This window comes from Microtus oregoni, unplaced genomic scaffold, assembly GCF_018167655.1.
Source record: "Microtus oregoni isolate MIOR12 unplaced genomic scaffold, Mior012 000082F_ref0000272, whole genome shotgun sequence".
Taxonomy (NCBI): Eukaryota; Metazoa; Chordata; class Mammalia; order Rodentia; family Cricetidae; genus Microtus; species Microtus oregoni.
This window is the reverse complement of record NW_024544542.1, coordinates 1,317,075-1,337,280: the sequence shown is the minus strand read 5'-3', so window position 1 is coordinate 1,337,280 and position 20,206 is coordinate 1,317,075. Positions and strand designations below refer to the sequence as shown.

The window sequence follows — 20,206 nt, the reverse complement described above, 5'->3', positions numbered from 1 at the left end:
GTGATTTTTAATTCTGACATCCAGGGACACTACCTCTTCCTTTGTTCTTAAGAACTCTAAATGTCAGTGCCTGTCACTTCTTTTTTTTTTTTTATTGAGAAAAGGAAAAAAAAAAAAACAAGTTTCCACCTCCTCCCAGCCTCCCATTTCCCTCCCCCTCCTCCCACCCTTCTCCCCTTCCTCCCACCCTTCTCCCCCTCCCCCCACTCCTCTCCCCCTCCCTCTCCAGTCCAAAGAGCAGTCAGGGTTCCCTGCCCTGTGGTAAGTCCTAGGTCCTCCCCACTCCGTCCATATCTAGGAAGGTGAACATCCAAACTGGCTAGGCTCCCACAAAGCCAGAACATTAAGTAGGATCAAAACCCCGTGCCATTGTCCTTGGAGTCTCATCAGCCCTCATTGTTCGCCATGCTCAGAGAGTCCAGTTTTATCCCATGCTTTTTCAGTCACAGTCCAGCTGGCCTTGGTGAGCTCCCAGTAGATCAGCTCCACTGTCTCAGTGGGTGGGTGCACCCCTCATGGTCCCGACTTCTTTGCTCATGTTCTCCCTCCTTCTGCTCCTCATTGGGACCTTGGGAGCTCAGTCCAGTGCTCCAGTGTGGGTCTCTGTCTCTATCTCCATCCATCACCAGATGAAGGTTCTATGATGATATGCAAGATATTCGTCAGTATTGCTCTAGGATAGGGTCATTTCAGGTTCCCTATCCTCAGCTGCCCAAGGAACTAACTGGGGACCTCAGCTTGGGCACCTGGGATCCCCTCTAGGGTCAAGTCTCTTGCCCACCCTAAAGTGGCTCCCTTAACTAAGAATTGTGGTTCCGTGCTCCCCTATCCAACCTTCCTTTATCCCAGTCCTCCTGTTTCCCCAAGTCCCCCCCCTCCTTCCCGTCTACCTTTTCTCTCCCCATCTCCCCTTACCCCCATCCCACCCCACCCCCAAGATCCCAATTTTCTCCCCGGCAATTTTGTCTGCTTCCCTTAGCCAAGAGGATAACTATATGTTTTTCCTTGGGGTCACCTTCTTACTTAGCTTCTTTAGGTTCACCTATTGTAGACTCCGTGACCCTTATTTATGGCTAGAAACCAATTATGAGTGAGTACATCCCATCTTCATCTTTTTGGGTCTGGGACACCTCACTCAGGATAGTGTTTTCTATTTCCATCCATTTGCATGCAAAACTATGACTTAAATACCTTAAGGCTCCTTCACAATCCCCAGCTGTGGTGGTTTGAATGAGAATGGCTCATAAAACTCATATTTTTTTTTTTATCTTTGGCCTCAAGGTGATGTGGCTGGTTGGGAAGGATTAGGAAGTATAACCTTTTTGGAGGAGGTGTGCTACCATCAGGTGAGGCATGCCTGGTGTTCACACCATCACAGTTCCTTTCTTGGCCTCTTGGTTGTTGTCTCAACATGTAAGCTCTCAGTTGTTGCTCCAACAACATTCCTGAGTGTCTGCTGCCATGCCCCCCACCATGATGATCATAGACTCCAACTCTCTGGAACTACGAGCCCCCATATTTAATACTTACTTTTAATAAGTTGCCTTGGTCATGGTGTCTCCCACAGCAATAGAAGAGTAACTAAGATACCAACTTAGTTTCCCAGTTCTTCAATCTTTTGTGTAATCATTTCATTAGACTAAATTCTGTTTTAAATAGATAATGTTTCTCTTCCTGGCTAAGTTCTAACTGATCTACCCATGTTTTATCAATTTCTTACAAATTATTGAAAGAAAATGTAAGTTAGATACTTGCTTCTCCCCCAACCACAGAAAACAAATGATTCCCGGGAAATTAAATTTAAAGGTATAATTAGGTTTTTTTCTTAACATACATAGTCTTTATAGTAAAACATTGAGATAAATTATAGACTCAAAAATGACACCAGGAATATAAGTCTCTATCAATACTCACAAGGTGCTTGTTTATCAATCAAATAAAGAAGGAGAACATCACTAACATCCCCAGAAAAGCAACTCACAGCTTCTTCCAGTCTGTTGTCCCACAGAAACAAAATCCTAGGCTGCATCACCACTGGCTGCCTTGTGTACTCATCAATAGAATCACACATTCTATCCTGTGGTTATGAATCATTCCCTTTCAAAGGGAAATAATTGCTATTTTAGAACAAATTGTGGTTTCCAGAAAAACTGAGAAGAGGGAGCAGGTTTAGCCTGAATCCTGCCTGCCCCCCACACGCATGGCCTTCCCAGCTACCAATACCCATCACCTGGGAAGGTGTTTATACAATCAATTGATCTACCTTGACTCATGACCACAGATAATTCTGTGCATTAGTGAACATTATAAATTTTTGTAATATGAGGGGCTGGCTTGTGGGGTTTCTGTCCTCCCACCAGGTCCCACAGCCAGCAAGTCCCAAAGAAAATCACATGGAGAGGTCTATATTAGGTTATAAACTGATTGGTCCATTAGCTGAGGCTACTTATTAGCTCTTATCACTTATATTAACCCATTATTCTTATCTATGTTAGCCACATGGCTCGGTACTTTTCTCAGCCGGGTAGGTTACATCTTACTTCTCAGTGGTCTGGGCAGGAATGGGAGGGATGGGCTTCCTCCTTCCTAGAATTCTCCCGTTCTCATCGTGCCATCTCTACTTCCTGTCTGGTTGACCCGCCTATACTTCCTGCCTGGCCAATCAGTGTTTATTTAAAATATGATTGACAGAATACAGACAATTCTCCCGCACCAAATTTTGACAGAAACACATGACCTGTGTACATCATTGCTTATCACGTGTTTCTACTGTCCTTAAAATTTTTTCCTCCATGGTAGACCCACTGTATTTTCTGTAGACCTAGAGTTCTGCAGTTTCTGAATTGCCTTGTTAAAAATCACGGGGTGCATGGCCTTTTCATATTTCCCTACTTCACTCAATGATGGGCATTTAAGTTTCTTCCTTTATTTTCATGTCTTCAAGACTTTTTTCTGCTCCAGCCTAAATAATGTTTCCCTGCTCAGATGTGCCACAATGTATGCTTCTATTCACAATTACAAATAAAGCTAATATAAACATTTATGCACAGGTTTTGTATGCTCATCTGGATAAATAACAAGGGATTCACTGACTGGACTGGAGAAGCATATGTTTAGCATAGTAAAAGACAGTGACCCACTTTGCATTTTTACCAGCAATCAACACATACCCTGCAGCTTCCTTCTTTCAAGAGCATTGGTTGTTGTCAGTGTTTTGGACCTTGGTCATTCCAATAGGTGTTGTGTAGCTTTGGTTTTAATTAGCAACTCTCCAGTGGCAGATGATGTTGAGCATCCTCGCATGTGCCCACTCACCATCTGTAGGGTGTCTTCCATGAGGGGGCTGTCTGGATTTCTGGCCCACTTTTGAATTGGGTTGTTTGTGGTTTTATTATTCTATTCTACAAATAGGCTGTACATTTTATATATTTTGCAGATACTTTTCCTAGGCTGGGTTTTGTCTTGTCTTGAAGAATGGGGAGTAGAGGCAATGAAAAACAACTTAATATACTTAAAACCATATTCTAAGTTATATGATATTGCATAGATTTGTTATTACTGAAAACAAAATGTTGTCACCTTTTCCATTTTCCATTCTAAACTAATAGAAAGATTGTTTAAAATTTTTAAATATACTCTAAGTATGGTTTTTATTTCTTTAGTGTTCAAATATCATAAACATCATTATATCTGACATAAGAGCAAAGCCTCACCAGAACTATGGTTTCGTGTTTCTTTATTCATAAATTTTCACCTTCAAGTTGAATCTGACTTCTCCCTCTTAACAGTGATTATTTATTGCCCTAAGAATTCTTCACATTTTTTATAATAAATACCAAATACATTGAAAATCAAAGTGGTCAGGAGGCCAGTGCCTGTCTGGCTTCCCAGCCCCTCTCACAAGATCTTGTGATGTTAAAACATCTGCTCACTTGATCATTTTACTAAATGTAAGGGCCTTGCTGTTCTCATTTCTTTCCCATTTATTTCCTAGACATTTTCTTTTTCTGTCTTATCTTAGAGTCAGTCTATCACAACTGCTCATCTCTCCATTGTAATGTACTGTGGTTATCCTCAGAAGGACATCCTGTCCCTTAGACCAATATTTTTTATCTATTCAACCAATGCTAATGTTCACTCTGAACTCTCTAATTTAGAATCCTTTCAGACAGTGTCATCATAGGCAGAACAGAAGTGCTCCTGAAGCTGAAAGGCACAGGGCTCAGCAGTTTTTTGTGGCTTAAAAGGTAGTAAGTACCTGATATTCCCAAAACAAATATTTTCTTTATTTTGGTACAATATTGAAAATTCAAGTCACAAGCATTTGTCTCCAGGATACATAAATAAGACCTTATACAGTTGATTTAAAAAAAAATCAATGGGGAAAGAAAACACTTTCACTAAATATGCTACATTATTATATAATATATGATTATATTATTATATAATTATTGGATAATATATAAATCTAAGGAATTTGCTAGGAGGATACAACTTGAACAATAGAGTAGACACTTGGCTTTGTAACCCTACAAACTAGTGTAGTATGCGTCATGCTATAGGTAGTTTCTGTATAAATACCTGATGGGTGATGAAGACCATGTAGTACTGGACAATTCATGTCATATATTCAGCTTCATGATTAATCACTTTATGTTATAGGCTCTCTTTTTTCCTTTGCTAAGAATACAAGAGCCCGGAAAGACATAATAACCTAGCCAAGTTTCAGTGAACATTATATAAAGTATATGAACATTCAAACGAAGACATTCTGCTTTCTAAGCCCGTAGACTTCATATGGTTCACTTCCTCTTATGTGAACTGACCCATAGATTATTTTCAACCACAAAAGCAATGTGTATATGGATTTTTAAATGAAATCATTATACAGTACACCAATATCAAGACCGGACAGAAATCTCAAGGTCCAAATCAGGAGCAGAAGGAGACGGAGCACGAGCAAGGAACTCAGGACCATGAGGGGGGCACCCACACACTAAGACAATGGGGATGTTCTATTGGGATCTCACCAAGGCCAGCTGGCCTAGGTCTGAAAAAACATGGGATAAATCCGGACTAGCTGAACATAGCGGACAATGAGGAATACTGAGAATTCAAGAACAATTGCAGTGGGTTTTTGATCCTACTGCACGTACTGGCTTTGTGGGAGCCTAGGCAGTTTGAATGCTCACCTTACGAGACCTGGATAGAGGTGGGCAGTCCTTGGGCTTCCCACAGGTCAGGGAACCCTGATTGCTCTTCGAGCAGATGAGGGGGGGGGACTTGATCGGGGGAGGGGGAGGGAAATGGGAAGCGGTTGTGGGGACGAGGCAGAAATCCTTAATAAATAAATAAATTTAAAAAAAAAGACAGCATTCTGTGTCTTAAGTTTTTGTACATTAAGCACAAATTTTCTTTTCAATGTCCTTTCTCTCATTTTCTTTTTTAAAAGATGAACACCAGCTTTCGAATATACATTCAGATTTCATGATTTCTATGCTTCAATTCTTTATTCTTAAGTTATTATTTAAAAAATACCATTGGTATTTTTATGCCATTTAAAAATGTGAAATTTTGATAAAGTTATTGAACTTCTGTGCCTAAAGAGATGCATTTATTTCATTTTAGAAGCAAGAAAATCATACCCATGAAACAGCAGAACATCACTCCTGGCACATAATCAGTAGCTAACAAACAGTAGATGCCATGATCCAATCACCCTTGCAGACTGCTGACTTATGGTCACTCTTGGTTGCTCCATCAACCAGAGAATAATATGTATACCCCGTCTTCTTCAGAATTCCATTATATGGGGACAGTAGTTTTGGTGCAACTTGTGTTTTCTCCCTAACAGCTGATTATTTCATTGCTAGGATAAGAGCATCTTCATCTTTTCTAAACTGTGTTCTTTAAGCCTTCCCTTTTACACACTTAGGTTCTTCTGCCCAGACTCTCCTTTCATCCGCATTTCTCTCCAAATGTCCCTTCCCCTGAATGCAATCTTCAGTGCTTGCAGCATCAAGATCCTCTGCTACTCTTTCACAAAGACTATTGAAGAATGCCCTTGGGCCAATAGCTGGCCAGTCTTACAAAGAATTACAAGCCTGTGTAGCCATCATTAGCAGATCTGAGACTAGTGTAGACAGCAGAAAGAAAAGCAACCTTCTACCAGTCATTCACAGAATCATGTTCTAATTTCCCATGCTTTCTCCGTTCCTTCTTAATTTTTCATAAAAGATAAATGTCAGCTCTTTTCAGTCTCTGTGACACTTTTGTGCCAAGCTCAATGTGATCTTGCTTTCTAGTTTATTGACAGAGTAGGGAAGTCTCATATTTGGGGATGGGATTAGGTGTTCCCAAAGTAGTTGATTATAATGCTTTATCTAGCCCTTGTAAGGAAAGAGGAGAGCTCCATCCTGTGAAGGAGACCTCCCACAGAGAATTGAAGCCATCTGCCAAGACCAAAGCAGATGCTCCATGAACCTCATAGCTTTCCATCTTCATAATGATCCTCTGATTAGCCGCTGTTGTTTTTGCTGTTCTGATGTAATAACTAAGGTTCTGGTAATTTGGGTGACTTACCAAGGACATACTTCGATAAAGATACTCTCTTTCTTCTGAGAAAACTCGTACCCTAAATCAGCTCTCCCATTGAGTCCTGTAAGGCCAATAAGCATAGTAGATACTTTTATATATTTCCTTGGATTGTGCCATTTATAAGCCTACAAATCATTTCTTACTAGTAAGTACATATACGTGTAAGCTGGTATTAAAGTTAACATCATGTCTGTTTAACAAGAGTTTTTAGAGGCAGCACAGTACGGCTCTGAGTGTTCTTTGTGTAAAATCCTCCTTTACTGCTATTCACAGATGTCTACATGATCAGAAGCTGTAGCCTGATAGAAACTTGGACTAATGTCTCTGGAATAACCCCTTGGGCCAGAGTCTTTAAAATCAAGAATTTCTAACTCCCCCACTGCCTTTCTCCCGAAGAAACTTTGTAAAGTAAATATTTATGACCAATTGTGGAAGATTCGTAAAGATGGAAAATAAAATTTTCCCCAGATTTAGCGACACCTTCAGCACTTCCTAAAGGAGTGTATAGAGCTGTAAGAGCCCTGTCTACTCTTGCAGAGGACTCAGGTTCAAATCCCAGGGCCAGCATGGCAGTTCTGGACCTCCAGTTCTGGCCCTCTTCTGGCCTCCACAGACACCAGGCACACATGCACAGCACAGAAGTGCATGCAGGCCAAATTCTCATGCATGCAAAATAAAAACAAATAAGTCCTTAAATGAATGCCTAAAAGTGTTCTGAATTTCCGATTGTCTCAAGAGAATAAAGCATGTCTGTAGTACAATTCTCAGTTCTGGGGATTCCTAACAGTTTTCTAGCAATGGGCTATCAATCTGACTGTTTGCTTTCAGATGAGTCAGATAAATAGCTGCAGACTGTCTCAGGGAATTTGCATAAATGAGTAGGATGGCTGCCATTTTACTATGAAAACATTTTCTGATTGTCCTATATCCTTCTTAATATGTAAGCAACCCCGGGGTCCCATGACTTCTGTTCTAAAGCTGAAATTCTTCTCAGGGTAGTAATCTCCATGAAGGGTCCATTTGGAGAAAAACAGCATCCATGCAGATAAAGGTCACATTCTTCTTAACCAGATGCAGCAACAGACTTCTCCCAAGCTCAGTTAACTAGGCTGTGTTTCGTCTTGCAACACATTGGCCACATTGAATTCTAGACTTTCTTTGTGCTGCTGGTACCATCATGTGTAAGACGCAGTCCACACCCCTTCAACTGCTGGCACAATCCCCCCATACCTTATTCTCTCCTTTCCCAAGAAAACTTTCTCTGGAAAAGTTTTCAGACATTAAGTACAATGTTTAAAACACCCTAATATAAAAACTTTTCCATTTACCCCCAGATTTCCCACTCTCGTGTGTGTGTGTGTGTGTGTGTGTGTGTGTGTGTGTGTGTGTACACGTGATAACTGAATAAAGCACCTATAAATGAGAGCTTACGTCTTCCTGCAAGAAATGCTCTGAAGAGGAACTCTTCCCTGCTGTAGACAGGACTTCAACATCCTCCAGCTCTAAGGCTGCAGTGTATATGGCTGTAGCCTGCAGGCATATAGGGCTTCTGAAGGATATGAAGGCCCTTGGATTTTGAGGTTTCTAAAGTCATTCCAGACAGTTCACAATTTCCGTTTCATGAAAATATGCAGAATCCCTTTTGTGTCCATACCCAGTGTTCATGCTTAATGTATACTATCTGTGATAATCTATGGTTGCCAGGTAACCAGTGGAGGGATGTCAGGGTCTGCAACAGCATCAGAGGGTAACTGAGATGCTGATGTTCTTTTCAGGCGGGTGACCTTAGCCCTCTGTCTACCCTTAGCCATGCCAGGTGTTTGTAACAGCAGGAGAAGCAGTACCTTCAGAAGTAGCTCACCAAGTCATAAAAATGAGAAAACTTACAATAGTAACGTGCTTCTCTGATTTAGTAAATTTTAAGAATAGCCACAGTGGCAAAGTCGCTCTATTCTACCCTGTCTAAATGCTTTGCATTAAATAAAAAAAAAAAACTGTTGCTTTAGGAAGAGACATGAAGAGAAAGGTGCCAACAAGGAAGCCGCTGTGCACCCCTAAGAGTGACTGTGGACATGAGGAAGTCAGGACCATTGTTTCAATCTGTGATATTCAGGACACGGAGATGACAGCTTTTAAAGCCGCAGGAGGAAGCATCACCTCTCCTTAGAAGTTTAGCACTTTAAAGGTTGAGAATGAAAACAATAACAAGTATACTATTGAGCTGACATAAAAATGACCATTCATTTTCAAGGGCAAAAAATAAGATATCAAAGAAACGTTAGCACTGGGACATCATTCAACCCTCAGACTCTACTCCCATACCTTTAAAAGTCTCTCTTCTCCAGTATAGGTATGGGCAGATCGGAAGAGCAGCCAAGGACCAACTCTTCCATTCTTGGAGGGGATATTATTTTTCTTTATGTAGGAAACTGCCCCTCACGGTGTGAATTTCTCTGTAGGGATTTGAATAAACACCTCTCCATCCAAGCAGGTCACAGACAGGCAAAGACAGGTAGGATTTCTCCCCAGTCTTGGGAAGTGGGTTTACTGGGATTGTTTCTGGGAGAGCAGCTAAGGGATTGCTTAAAGAATCATATGTGGCTGAGAGGTAAGTGCCTCCCCCAAAACCTATCCATGTGTGAGCAACAGCTTATTGCAACAGCTACATGTCTGGCACAACTGCATGTGTCTTGGCCAATCCAAGAGTCTCCTCCTACCAGCAATCTTTACTGCATCTATAGCCTTCAAGAGGGACTTTACCGCTCAAAAGTTTTAGCAATTTCCCTGGGCGTGTAGGTTTTGTTTACTTCATGAGTCCAATGAATCTCCCTCCTGACTCTAGGAGAGAATGTTCCAGTTTTGATGAAATGGCTATACAACATTACCTATTCATAACAATATTATTTGTATAAACTTCAATACGCACAGAGAGAGAGAGAAAGAGAGAGAGAGATAGCAAGATTATTTGTGTAAATTCTAATACACACAGAAAGAGAGATACAGAGAACAGAAACTCATCTACCGCTAGTTCTAGGGCAGAGCTCAGAGGCCTTCCCACATAATGTTAGGCAGGGGATATAAACTGCATGATTTCCCACCTCAGGGAATTTAGGTAATACCTGATGCTGTTTTTATTGTTGAGCTTAGGGATAGGAAAGCAACAAGAATTTAGAGAGCATACATTGGAGTCTTGATAAGTATCCAACAATGCTTTGAAGTATCCTTGACGGTGCCAGGGTTGAGAAACTGGGCTCAGAAATATTAAGAGCATCCGTTACTATGTGCCTGGCACAGAGGCAGCAGGTCCATTCCCAGGTGACCCATGTAATCCTCAGCCCCAGTCCGGTAAGTATGTCATCCCGCATGGACTTGGGGACACTGAATTGGGTGCTCAGAAGGGTAAATGACTTTATTAAAGCCAGGAAATCAACAAGCAAAGGACCGAATCTGAAAGCAAGGGAGATGCAAAATCAGCTTCTATCACATCACCATGTCCCTCCCTTCATCTGTAGTTCCTAAAACTCTTGGTCTCCAAGGCGCCCCTGTTAGGGTATGTGTGTGTCATTTCAGTATACCAACAAGATGGTTAATTGTGACCCCATTATCACATTCCTGGAGTGATTGGCTGGTTGACTTGTTTTACTAACCTGAGCTAGGAAAGAGTTAATGAGGTTAGAAGTAAAAACAAAAGAGTTCTTTGAAAGAGAAAAATATGTAAAGCGAATTTCATAAGATAACCTTGAGGAAAATGAGGTTTCAGGGACAAGAATTAAAGAATCTAAACAAAGACAAATCAGCCACGTGTGGAGGTTTACCCCTGAATTCCCAGTTCATGGGAGCTACGGGCAGGAGAACCAGCAGCCTAGTCTACATGGGATCCGATCTCTAACACATAGGACAAAACAAAAGGCCAAATCTTGCACAAGGGGTTTGATGCATGCATCTGGAGATCCTGTGGTAACAGGTGGCAGGAACTGCAGGGCATGGGATGCAACATCATCCTAGTGCTCAACGGGTGACAAGTGACTTCTTCCTGTCACATGAGCAAAGAACCCAGGACGTGTCTGTCATCACAAACCAACAAGGCAGACAACTCACTTTAGGCAGCACTTGTCAAAACATAATAAAAGGCCACCCCAGCCCAGCCCCAGAGACAGCAAGTGAACAGAAGGCAAACACAGTATTTTCAGAGAATGGCTTTGTTTGTTGGGTTCCTGGACCTGCTGCACTCAGTCTAGCATCCACATTTCTATCCTTATGTGGGGACTAGCTGGGCTCTGTCTCTGCAGACTTCTGTCCAGCTCAGCCTGTACCCATGTTACGTAGTTATTCACCATTCTCCCAAAGGGCCAACATTGTCATTTCTTCCCACGAGACTTTTGAGTGAAGAAACGCTACCCACAAGCCCCCTTTGAAATTTTGAATTTTTCAAACAACTTGCTGCACATTTGGTGAGTTTAATCAACAAAAATTTATTTTTACCACAGCCAGGAGTCTGAAACCAGGGTGTTAGCTGTGTGGGCCTCCCTCTAAAAGCTTCAGGCAATAGTCTTCCTGGTTCTTCCATGTCTCTGACACTCATAGGCCTCCTCTGGGCCTGCATCTTCTGAGTCTATACCTACATTCTCACAGGGCTCTTTGGCCCGTGCCTGCCTCCATCTTTACAGCCTCGCTACGACCCTTCCTGCTCCCTTGGGACTCTTCTTAGTAAGTTCTGAGTTTTCTCATAGATAAAAATTATTCTAAAGATTTGCTTTGCCAGGTGATATTGGCACACACCTTTCATACCAGCACTCAGAAGGCAGAGACAGGAGGATGTCTGTGAGTTTGAGGTCAGTCTGGTGTACAAGAGCAAGTTCCAAGACAGTCAGAGCTGTTCCATACAGAAACCCTGTTTCTAAAAACAAACAAAAAGATTTGTTTTTTTTTATTCGTGTGCGGGTGAGTGTATGGTCACTTGTGTCCACAGGCATGGGCAAAAGCGGGTGCCCATGAGCCAGAAAAGGATGTCGGATACCTTGAGCTGGAATTATAGGAAGTTGTGTGCCACCTGAGATGGGCACTGACAACCAAATGTGGGGTCCCTGTAAAAGCAGCAAACATTCCTTTTTATTTTTTATTTCATTGAGCTCTACATTTTTCTCTGCTCCCCTCCCTGCCTCTCCACTCCCCTTCTACCCTCTCCCATGATCCCCATGCTCCAAATTTACTCAGGAGATCTTGTCTTTTTTGACTTCCCATGCAGATTAGATCCATGTATGTCTCTCTTAGTGTCTCATTGTTGTCTAGGTTCTCTGGGATTGTGATTTGTGGGCTGGTTTTCTTTGCTTTATGTTTAAAAGCCACTTATGAGTGAGTATATGTGATAATTGTCTTTCTGGGTCTGAGTTACCTCACTCAATATGATGTTTTCCAGATTCACCCATTTGCCTGCAAATCTCAAGATGTCATTATTTTTTTCTGTTGTGTAGTACTTCGTTGTGTAAATGTACCACATTTTCCTTATCCATATTAGGTTGTTCCAGGCTCTGGCTATAACAAACAATGCTGCTATGTACATAGTTGAGCACATGTCCTTGTGATATGATTGATTATCTTTTGGATATATACCCAAAAGTGGCATTGCTTGGTCTTGCTTAACCACTAGCCCTAGTCATGACTTTTCTAGGGTCATTGCTTGTATATTTTTCAGGGTTCTCAAAAAAAAAAGAACTAATATACATGTGTGTACAGTTGCACAAACACATATATGAAGAACGATGTGTTCATAAGAATGTCTCACACAATTATAGAAACAAAGATGTCTCCAAATTTGTAACCTAAGAGCCTGAGAAATCAGGAGAGCCTATAGCGTGAGTTCCATGTTCAAAGTGTGCAGAGACAGATGCCTCTCCTTACAAGTAAACAATCCGGTAAAGAGGTCTAATTTGCCTTATTATTGTCTTTTATTCAGTTCAGGTTGTCAAGGGATTCGATGAGAAAAGTCAACATTGGCAAAAAATAAAAAAAATCATTTTCACTTAATTCAAGTGTTTATCTCTTCATAAATATCCCCAACATGTACTCAGAATAATATTTAATGAAATACCTATACCGAATGTCCCAGTCAACTAGACACACTAGTGAAATGTCACACATTCATCTCACTATACCTCCCCCAGCAGGCTTTCTTCACGTTCCGTTGACATGGCACTGGCAAGCGGATAACAGTGATTGACGCAGATGCTTCCCTGAGATGTATACTGGGAGACAGAGAAGAAAAATCTTAGTGTTCTGCCAGCAAAGAAAAACAAGAGTGTGCTTATTGGGTACATAACCAGCATATACAATATGGATCCACGTATTTATTTATGCATTTTTCTTAGAAAAGAGTCTCATTCTGCTGAGTTTTTCTATGACTTCAGTAACATGGCAGTTCTGGTTCTGCAGCACATACATCCCGCATGTCAACCAAGGCGACATCAGGCTAAGCAATCTGCATCTGTGTCCATTTCATTTCTTAAATTACACTTTCTCTCTCTTTCTCTAGTGCCTGCTCTGCTCTGGCCCACTCTCTGCAAACCTTCTCTAGATTTTGTGTGGTTTCCTCCGTGTGGTGGTATTTTGTTTGTAATCTAACAAATAAAATTTGCCTAAGGATCAGAGTATGGAGCAAGACACTAGTTAGACAAAGAGACCAGGCAATGGAGGCACACACCTTTAATCCCAGCAGTCAGGAGACAGAGGCAAATGGAACTCTGTGAGTTCAAGGCTACCCTGGACTACACTGGATTGATCCAATCTCAAAGAGAAACAGAGCGAGGTGGTGGTGGCTCACAGTTTTAATCCCAGTACTTTGGAGTCACATGCCTTTAATCCCAGCACTGGGGAGGTGGAGGGAGGAAGGATATGGCTGGGCAGAGAGGGAAATATAAGGTGGGAGGAGAGAGGAACTCAAGGTATTCAGTCTGAGGACTTGTAGAGACAGGATACCCCATTGAGTCTGAGGATTTTGTAGAGGTGAGAACTAGTAGCTAGCTGCTCTGCTTCTCTGATCTTTCAGCTTTCAGGCCCTAATATCTGACTCCAGGTTTTTATTATGAAGACCAATTAGAATTCGTGCCACACCTCCCAGCCCCATCTCTCTCTGGTTCTAAAGGCCCCTCCCTGCCTATAATAACAACTTTCACTCTCGTCAGCCAGTAAGAGCAGCTCATGCACTGAGCCCCAGCAATTTAGCTGCCTCGTTATGGAGAATTCTCACCCCAAGTTTGTCTCTTTTTTCTCTTATTCTTTCTCTTATTTCTCCAGTATTTGTCGCATTTTTGTCTTAACTTTCTTTTGCCTGACCACACAGATGCAGCAGCCTCGTATCCGCTGCTGCAGCTGGAAGTCTTGTCCGTGATTTATAGCACCATCTATCTTAGCCTATAGTTCAGGTTTGCAAGTGACGAAAAATATCAAAACAGAATAGAAATCACAGCTTCCTCTGATAGAAAGGAGTCACTTGATCTTCAGCTTAGGGCGGATCTAGAGACTCAAAGATTATACTCAGAGAGCTCCCCCCCCTCCATGTTTCTCTCTGGTCATGGATTTCTACTGAAGGTTCTGTGTGGCTTCTCCCTTTGTTATTATTACATCCTCTCCTCTCCACAATAACTAGTCATTGTTTTCCCACTTATGTCAAACCATATTCCTATTTTTCATTTAAATGTGTCTACACGCCAATGTGACCACAGCCTATAGCCTGCCATCACCTGTCAACCCCCATTCCAGTGTGTCCACTTCCTACCGTGCCCAGTGTCTAACGTCCACCATCACCCATCACCCATGTGCCCACTTCCATCCAGCCTGATATAATATATATATATATATATATATATATATATATATATATATATATTCCACTCCTGCTAGACTCCTATCTGTTCTCCCTACCATAGTCAGGGTGTTTTTAAAAGATGAAAATTAGAATATATGTATATATATATACACATACATATATATTGAATTGAAGACCCTGGCATTAATCCATGCACATATGAACACCTGACTTTTTTTCTGCTACTGCTAAACCAGGAAAACTTCTATTAAAGGAACCACAACATGTCACCAGCAAGCAAAGCCCATTCAGAAAAATAAATGCAGCTAAACTTTGTTTTAGTGTCTAGAATTTCTTTCCAAACCCTCTCAGGTTTTACATGGATTTTAGTTGGCCACATTGGCATGGCAATTTGTTGTAGTGAGGCTACTTGTTGGTTCCCAACTGTCCAGCCCCAAAATAATTACACAGAAAATATATTTCTTAAAACACTGCTTGGCACATTATTCTAGCTCCTTATTGGCTAACTCTTACATAGTAATTTAACCCATCTCCATTAATCTGTGTATCACCACATGGCTGTGGTTTATGAGCTAAAGTTCCGGTATTCCGGTGTCTGTCTCTGGCAGGACTACAAGGCTTCTCTCTGACTCTACCTCCTTACTCCCAGCATTCAGTTTAGTTTTCCCTGCCTACATAATTTCTGTCCTATCAACAAGCCAAGGCAGTTTCTTTATTCACCAATGGTATTCACAGCTTACAGAGGGGTATGGAATCCCACATCAACAAACAGTATTTGTGTTCAAACTCTGGACATTATCCTTGTGAGTATGATACTACAGGTGGGCAAGCGAAACACAACATGCCATACAGAGGATTTCTTTATTTGCCTTCACTAAGATATAGAATTCTGCAATACGTATGGCAAAAACAACTGACAAGTATCCTCTGAAAACCTTCTCACGTTAACGTACACCAGTGTCTTCCCATCTGCATGTTTAGAAGCCAGAATTCTAATGTTACAGCAGGATGTCCTTTCTGGAATCTAGCTTGGTCAAAGTAGATTGTGTTGGCTTCAATAAGAGATGACGAACACCTGTTCACCATTGTTTACGCACTGATAGCCTTTCAAAAGCTGAAGCCCCTCCCTGAGAGGCTCCTATTCCAGTTTGCTTCCTGATTATTGTTCATCCACCTCTCTGCCTTCTCCAGTTTCCCCACTGCGTATGTCACTGTGGGGTTCTAAGAAGAATGCATTGGCTTTGTGGAGAGCTGACCCAGCTGACTTGTGGAGCAAGCGTCATGTCTCCCAATTGACCCCAGTGAGCCCTTCAGCATCATGAACCAGCCTCTGCAATATCAGATGACTGTGGCTTCTGACAGTTGCCATGGACACTCAGAAGGGTTTAAAGTGCCCCATATTCATAGTATGGGTCAAACTGTGCAAAGTGCTTACCTCAGAGGAAAGGGGCCTTTGCATTCATTCTAATAATAAAACTCATTTAAGCTTATTAAGCAAATTTTCACTTATTAGTTTGTCAGTATCTTCAAATCACACAATTTTCTCCATAGTGTACATTTCTTTTAGAACTCTTTACTAGTCTCCTTGGGTAATTTTGCTTTATGTACTCTTAAGCATATATGCTTGTCTTTTGTGGGATTTTTTGTTTGTTTTTATTTCCCTATAAACCACTGTATTGTTTTGGTTAATCTTTGGGCTTTTTTGGTAATAATTTATTATCCCATAATATTAACCTTCTCTTTTAACTGACTTCTTATTTTTTTAATCATAGTTGTCATCAGCAATTAGTTTTTGCTGAACTCACAAATTTGCATTGACATCCCAATCTCCTCCAGTTCAGTTTCAGGTATGGATACACATAGTTCTTGATCGACAAATAGAGTCCACTCCTCCTGCCTACTGACCAATAAGTGATTTGCCTTTTAATAGCATAGTTATGGAAAGAAGAAGTTTAATGGCTTCTGCCATTCCTCCTCAGTTTTCCTTAGTTACGATAGAAGTTAACCAATGGCACTGTGAGGGACCAACAGCATCCTCCTCAGGAGCACAGTGGGCTCTGTGCTGCTACATGCCAAATCACTAAACACAAAGTAAAATTATAAGAGGAAATGCACCTAAGACCACAATAACAAATGTTTTCCAAGCCTGGTGGTGCACTGTATGGATGCTTTCCTGTCTAAAGACATTCTACCTAGTTTGACCTAATTTAATTATATACCCACTGTCTAATCTATTGACTATATTCTTTCTTGGGTATTGATATAAGAGAATTTTTAGTGCCACGAAAAGACACCATGATCATAGCAACTCTTATAAGGAAACATTTAATTGAGGTAGCTCGCATACAGTTTCAGAGGTTCACTTCATTATCATCATGATGGGGAGCATATCAGCGTGCAGGCAGACATGGTGCTGGCTATATCTTGGCTTGGTGGGAGCAGGAAGCCAACTGAGACACTGAGCAGTATCCTGAGCATAGGAAACCTCAAAGTCTGCCCCCACTGTGACACACTTCCTATAACAAGGCCATACCCACTCCAACAAAACCACACCTCCTAACAGTGCCCAGGCCTGTGAGATTCTGGGGACCAATTACATTGAAACTATCACAATATCTAAAGCTATATTTTCCTGTCTGTATTCTTACTTCTGCATCTAGATCTTAGCACCATTCATAGTCTTTGTATCTAGTACAGAAAGTACTTATAGGATGCTTTAATTGACTTAGAGGAGGCCCTCTCATGCAGCATAAGCCACACAGAGGCAACTGTGAGGAAATGATCTGCAGTGCTCTGCTTCCAGAATAAGAAAAGGAATTCTTCTAAGAACGAGGTTTCAAATCGCTCAGTCAGTAAAGCACTCGCCTTGAGACACAAAGACTTGAGTTTCATTCCCAGAACCACATTGAGGAAAACAAAACAACAACAACAAGAAGGTGTGGTAAGAGTGGCTGGTGTTTGTCAGCCCGGTGCTGGAGAGGAGGGGGCAGGCGGGTCTCTGGCATCCAGGAGCCAGAATCACCTCTGCTCCCTAAGCTACTTCCTGTCAGGTATGTGGTTAGAGCAGCAAGAAAAGGAACTAATCCAGTGAATGGCTCTTGAGATATAGATGTGCACTGACCCTGATTGAGAAACAAAACAACAAAATGTAGTCACTTCCAAATAATTCCTTCTTTCTGATCCAGAACCCACAGACCGCACCAGGTAACTCCTAAGGAGCAACACACATGCACACGGAAAACAAACAGGGACGGTATTGGTTACATCTGATAACTGAATTCTGAGTATTCTTAGTGCTAGTACACAACTTTTCTGTTTTTCTTTTTCTTTTTTAACTACTCTACAACAAACACATACTGCTATCCTCAGTGAGAAAATGGACGAGAAGTACAACTTTTCGTGATTAATTTTAAAGGCTGAGTGTATTGTTTCCACCTCTGGATGAACCCAGAAGTAACTATAGAATCTGAAGTCTGAAGGTCAGTTCCCATAAATAAGTACAACAAATTGGTCCAAGGCCCACACAGGATTTTCTGTAGGATTCAAAGCCATCAAGGTCACAGTGTTATTTAAGAATAGATATTTCTTTGACATGTCCATAAGTAAGTAAAAAAAAAAAAAAACCTTTTCTTTACAAACCTATTAATACAACTCAAAAGAAAAAAGTATATTTTAAAAACACATGAAGCACTATTCATAAAACTTGAGACAGCCAGCAACAGCCCCAGCCTTTTTATTTAAAAATATTATGAATAATAGATCTTAATATCCAAAGAATACTTTAGGTCAGCTGCTCAATGTGGCCCGAGAAAGCATGTGCTTGCAAAATCTGTTCAACAGATCGCAATCTTCTTGCAGTATAGTTAACAATTTTTTTCACTTAATATAAACCAGTGTCCTAACAATAAAGGACTTTGTGGCATTCAAAAGAAAAGGGCAGTTTCAGAATGTGACCTGAAAAAGAAAGTGGCATTGCAGTGACTCAAATTGTTTTGTCTTGCTTGAGTTTCAGGAGCTTCAACAGTGTTTTTGTGGCACCACAACTTAGTTTAAACTGGTGACCTTCAGAGGCGGGGTTTTATCTTGGGTGCCTGAGAAGTTGAAACCCTCCCCTCCAAGGAGGAACAGTGAGGCATGGACCGCCTAGGCTCCCTCCTGCCTCTGTGGAGCCAGAGCTTGGCAGACTTCCCCAGCGGTCCTTTCCTAATCATCGCCCATGTCACCAAACATGGTTTCTGCCCAAGGGATTGATTCTTCCTGAGCAATTGATTGAGCCACACGAGCACAGATAGGTTATTTTATGAGTCCCGTTCACAAGGAGAGGTAAATTCATCTTAACATGCGTGAAAAGAGATTTTAAACAAGGCTTGCAAGGCAAGGGCACCGACATCGTGTTTCTTACTGTTTAAAGGAGAACCGAGCAAGATGCTCTCCCATCTGATGAAGAGTACACAGCTGATTGAATGCTCTGGATGCGGGGTTCGTACCTGTGGAGTAGGCAAATGAAGGACTTTTAGGTTTGTAAAATGAAGAGCAGGGAGACACCCGCAGCCATCTGTAGAAAAAAGCACCAGGTAGAGACTCCTAAAAACACTGGACACAGGCACCGATGGGGCCTCTTTTCAGCCATAACACAAGGAAATGTTATGAATTATTCAGAGTGTAGTTCTACCGGCCTCTCCTTCAGCCCTGACTCCGAGGAGGGTTAATGGTGTTGGTTTCAGTGTGGCTGCCCTCGCCTCCTTCCATGTTCCGTCGCACATGGTTACATAGCACTGCATCTGCATAAGTTACCCTAGAGCATTGTTCAGGGATATAGCAGAGCCAGTTCTGCTTTGATAATCTCAACAGATGTGTTGTGGAGCTTTTCCTCTCTTCTTTCTGCTTTTATTGATAAAGGAATCTTACAAGGCTCAACATCTTCTCCTTTCCTGCGATGGAAAGTTGCGGGTTTGTTTTTGTTGTTATTTGCCCTCTGCTCTATGACTTTTTTTTAACTCTTTGTGCCGTTTTACCATTTTCAATCTTTTTCCAAAAAGATTTCCATACTAGTTTCTCTATGCATTTGGATTTGTTGCCCAATGATTTCCCGAGTTTGATGGTGGTGGAGAAATGGAGCCAAGAGTTTTGGTGGTGAGCAGCTTGCAGCACTTGTTACAGATCAAGGTGAACTGGTAGTTAGTCCAACTTGTCAACATGTCTAGTTTCTGCTCAGAAATCTTTTAGAGTGAATATTCCTTACTTTCCACTTAATTTGCAAAACTGTCACCTCCAAATGGCGCGGCCACAGCAATTCTTTTTAAGATTTATTTATTGTATGAGGTAGGTGACACAGACCCCACAGTGATGGTAGAGGGCAGAGGACGACTTGCAAAGGTCAGTTCTCCCCTCACATCATGTGGCTGCCAGGGGAGTGACTCAAACTTATTGGCAAGCTCCTTCACCCAATGAGCCATATTGCCAGAGTAACATGGCCATTTTTCTAAGAATCCAAAATAAAGATTGTAATAACCTTTGTTTTAAATGTATTTTTTTCATAATTATAGTTTACCAAATATCAACTCCCAAAATGAACCCTTGCTCAGTCCATTCCACACCTTCCACTGCTCAGTTGCTCCTACTTGACAGGTTATGGGTGGGGACGAGCTGCCATCACAGTTTACCCAAAATCATTCATTATTTTCACAGTGTCATACCTTAGCCCCATAGCATAAGGTGTGTGAGTGATAAGGACAAGGACTGTTTTATCAGCACGGGAACGTCCTGTCTGGTCAGCTCCCCCACTGT

The 20,206-nt window shown here is 41.5% G+C and overlaps 1 protein-coding gene and 1 long non-coding RNA gene across 24 annotated transcripts in view; one reads left to right on the top strand and one right to left on the bottom strand.

Annotated features, from left to right (window-relative positions):
• LOC121441888 (dystrobrevin alpha-like) overlaps nucleotides 1–20,206 on the top strand; it is a 349,129-nt gene that overhangs the window by 162,184 nt on the left and 166,739 nt on the right. The window contains exon 1 of one of the 23 annotated variants that reach the window (XM_041643236.1): nucleotides 18,860–18,936. The exons of the other annotated variants lie outside the window; for them this stretch is intronic. The gene's annotated coding sequence lies outside the window, so the exon portion shown is untranslated. Of the gene's footprint in view, nucleotides 1–18,859; nucleotides 18,937–20,206 lie in introns of those variants that run through there. 23 annotated transcript variants of the gene reach the window in all.
• LOC121441890 lies at nucleotides 616–12,798 on the bottom strand. Its single transcript, XR_005973515.1, has 3 exons — nucleotides 12,750–12,798; nucleotides 6,583–6,658; nucleotides 616–638 (listed from the first exon to the last, which is right to left on the bottom strand). It is a non-coding gene; the product is annotated as an uncharacterized LOC121441890 (long non-coding RNA).